Source organism: Gallus gallus, chromosome 1 (genome assembly GCF_016699485.2).
Source record: "Gallus gallus isolate bGalGal1 chromosome 1, bGalGal1.mat.broiler.GRCg7b, whole genome shotgun sequence".
NCBI lineage: Eukaryota > Metazoa > Chordata > Aves > Galliformes > Phasianidae > Gallus > Gallus gallus.
Window position 1 is genome coordinate 154,107,481 of NC_052532.1, and position 4,121 is coordinate 154,111,601.

Genomic DNA, 4,121 nt, shown 5'->3' on the forward strand with positions numbered 1-4,121 from the left:
AGTCATAGAATCACCAGCGTTGGAAAAGACCCCCAAGACCACATAGTCCAACCATCTGCCTACCATCAGTACTTCCCCACTAAACCATGTCCCGTAATACCACATCTAAACATTTATTTCCAGTTGTAAACTAAAATTCAGAAGGCAGATAACTAGCCTTTGCCATCCAAATGAAAGTTATTTGCATTTCATTTGCAAGTTGCTTGGCAGTCAAGGTGTTTCTAACCATCCACCTTGATTTGGTTCCTACATTGCCTGTTACATTGAGAAAAGAAAACAAAAATGGCCACGTCACGGAGAAACAAGCTGTTCCTGATCCAGTAACCTTCCAAACCAAGAACAGCTTTTTCATACAACTGTCTGGACATAGTTTATCTGCTTTTCTCACCCCTCAACAAGTAGTGAAAGTCCTTGGCTTTAGTGGCAGGAGGTACAGAATGTTCCATTTGATATAGCATGGAATCAAGCACGAACCACTACTCAGCTGTACCACCCCTCTCACTCTGCTCCAGATCAGACTGAACTAAAGTGTCTGTAATGTGGGGAGCTGGAATTTGAGGTAAACACAGAGAATAACCAATATCATGATGAAAATGCCCTTTTAGAGATGAACAATTAGTTTTTATCTGGCTGGGTGTATATGGGTATGTGTATATCTAAATGCACAACTGTGTAAAGGTATTTCCACCTGATTTAGGCCAAAAGCTATGCAACGTTGTTAATGCAACACTAAACCTATGGCAGATGGGCCTTTCTCAGAGGTAAGAATCGTTTATGTGGGCCATTGCCATCCTAATACAGATCTACTGCTTCTAGGACCTGAGATAATACATACACAGAACTACTTACTGAAACACGCCTGCTTAGTTTTAATTTCTCTTTATTCAAAACATTTCTTATTGAAAAAAGGGGAATATTTTACTATCAAAAGGACTGAACAAAACTGTGTAAGAACTCACTTAAAAAGCAGGCCCAGAGCTTTTTAAAATGCAGCCTTGGAAAACTGAGCATCTGTCGTTTTATATTTCAAGGATGATGCAAGTTTTTTCGACCTTTAAATTTCAGCTTGTGCAAGCAGTGCTGTTACTTAACTCTAACAGATTTGCAGATGTGTCCATCTCTAAGGTAACGGGCATTGCATTTCTATCATTCAAAAGGCTGAGATTCAAAGCAAATCAAATGATGAATTAATCCTCTCTTCTCATTCTCTAAAAGCCTCTAAATACTACTCAGAGGAATTCTAGCAGAGATAATAATAGATTTTTAGAAAGAGATTCTAAAGAGTTTACAGAAAAAAAGAAAAGTACTTTTAATCTCTGTTTTAGAAACAAAAGACAGAAGGATGCTTTGCTTGAACAAGTGATACAGGCAAATTGCTGCCAGTGGTAAGTATAAACCTGATCCAAGGTCTAAGTCTTGCTATAATACAGACCTCGCTCTGCTCATTACCCCAAAAAATCGAATATGAGAGGGCAGATGGACAAACACAAGATAGGAAAGAAGGGAAGGAGGAAGGAAATGAAGGGGAAAAAAAAGAAAAAAAAAACAAAGGAAGATTGGTTCTTGAAAGATAAAATTGATAGTATTTAATTACTAGGTGAGTAGGTATTTGCATTTCACTATTGAATGTAAGGCTTATAAAAAGCTGCATACTTTTGTGATTGTTAATATCCACAGTGATGCAAACTATGATAAGAGTTCTGTCTCAGAATAATGGCAGAGTTCATTGAAAGGACATGGTGTTACGTGTGTGCAATCACAGGGAAACACTGACTGGCATTTTCCCTTTTGACCTGACATGACAGCGTTACATTCCAACAGAAAATATCACCAAATCTCTATTCAGCCTAAAAACAACACTGAGAAAATAGTCTGTAGCAAATAAAATACAAAATTGTTTCAATGAAAAAGACCCACACTCAGAGCCAACAGCATCTTTGAAAGTCTGTTTATTCTGTTGCCTCAAATCTGACAGGCACATAATGAATTCAGTGAACTACAGTTGAAGTATTCGGAGTGAACTAGAAATGCTATAATTTATTTTCTCACACTGGGACTCAGATGACTTATATAGCTAATCACAAGATGCAAGAATGTGACTCTGTCCTTACTGTGCGACAAAAACTTAAAAATGCAGGCCGTGATAAAATTAGAAAATAAAATCTTAGGAGGTTGGCATTATGCAAGTTATTCCTTAATACACCAGAGTGATATTTTTACACTTCAGCTTCATGATTTGGGGTGTGGGGCTGTATGTTTACAGGAATAAATCACAAAAGAGAGTCAGTTTTGCTCGGGGTTGAGAGACACTGCTACCTCAGCTCTCTTAAGGGCCTCTTTGCTGGAAAGATCGGGCTGTTAACCTGTTGTTCCTGAAATGAAAGAAATCACACCTCTTTTGCCACGTTCTATAAAAGGTGTTAGATGAAACATGTCTGAAATGTAATTTTCCCTTCTGAATAAAAATTTTCAGACTCTCCTGCTGCTCCTCCATAAAATTTCTGCTATTTTTTTGTCCCTAAACAGGGTGAACAATAATGTAGCTGACTGTGAGAAGGAAGACTCACTGTCCATCTATGGCAAAAACAAACAAACAAACAAACAAAACACCCCGAGAATTTTATTTTCCATAGATACTCCTGAAATGTGTTGTATGGATTCCCCTCTTCACCATTACAGCCCCAAACAGCTTGAAGAGATTACCCATTGGAGGTGCCCCTACCACACCCAGAAGAAGATCCAGTAACATCCTTAAAAACAAATCCACCTGGTTATGCCTATACTGGCAAGCTGATAATCAGATCCTGACACTGCTATTTTGCTATCTCTGCTGACAAACTGCTAAAAAAAGGTTCTGCTATGGTTCTGGCCTTGACCAGCATGCACATTCCCAAATATACAGTCTGCAAATATTTAGAGCTGGGAAAGGCCAGAGACCCTTCCTGTGGCAGGGAGGTTGGAACAAGATGATCTTTAAGATCCCTTTCTATCCAAGACATTCTACAACTATGACTATTTCCCAATAAGTAGCTTAATGTGGCAATCTTGTTTATGAGACTTCAGTAGTCGAAAGAGGACCAATCCATGCCAGCTGGCCAAAAGTTTCAGGACTTCCGAATTTATGAGTACAGACATAGGCCTCATGTTGTACATGTTGATGTGATAAAAGCTACACTTATTGCTATGAAATCAGTGATTCCTAACATTAATAACACTTGTGGAGAGAGCAGAAAACTTATAGAGGTGAAAAAAAACAAGATTATATCCTCCAGGTCAATAAGTGTCCGTGTTAATTGAAATAGAGGTGAAAGCAGGTGGAGTGAATGGATGTGCTATTTTGAGAAGACAGTGGAAACAGGGCCAGAGCCCATTTGGGGCATTTAAAGACCAAGGATTCTTTTTACCTCACAGTGTCTGCAGATGTGTTTTCATGATTCCAGACTGTGTTGTGCTACTTTGTATGGTGATCAACTCTTTTCCATGGCGCAGGGAGATATTTTCATTATAGCAAGACAAAATGGGCTTCCCAAACCATGACCTTTTGTTAGAAATTCAAAATGCAGAGCAAATTCCCACAGATTTGCTAACTTTCTAGACAAATTGTTGTGAAGTTTTGAGAGCTGAACAGGCAGAAGACACTAACATATACCTATTATATAGACAAAAATAAGAAGGAAAACTGATTTAATTTTAAAAAAGGAGTACACTAGTCCTAAACACATACATATGTATCCATACAGACATTATTACAACCCATTTGCTTATAAGAGAATAATGAGATCTCTTTTTGTAAAATTGAGGAAAATTCTTTAAAAATAGGAAAAGTAAAAGTAGGCAAAGCAAAATTAATGTCAAAAATATACCCTTTTTAATTACTTGAATTTGCTGGAAAGATTCACCACCACTGAAGCTACAATAAGAAATGAATTCCCAAACAGTTAAGCCAACAAATTTTAATAACTGCTTGTTCTCTGAGGAGGGAGGTTAATTTTATATCTTTATGTTTTGAAGTTATCCAATTGGTCAGGTTAAAAACCTGTTTCCAGCAGTTTCAAAATGACTTTGAAACAAATAATTTCAATTGCATTAGCAAATTAAGAAAAACATATTTAGACTCATCA

At 37.4% G+C, this 4,121-nt stretch overlaps 1 long non-coding RNA gene across 1 annotated transcript; it reads left to right on the forward strand.

Annotated features, from left to right (window-relative positions):
- Positions 1-3,850, forward strand: LOC121108228. Its single transcript, XR_005842576.1, has 3 exons — positions 1-559; positions 1,326-1,385; positions 2,527-3,850. It is a non-coding gene; the product is annotated as an uncharacterized LOC121108228 (long non-coding RNA).
- Positions 3,851-4,121: the final 271 nt, after the last annotated feature.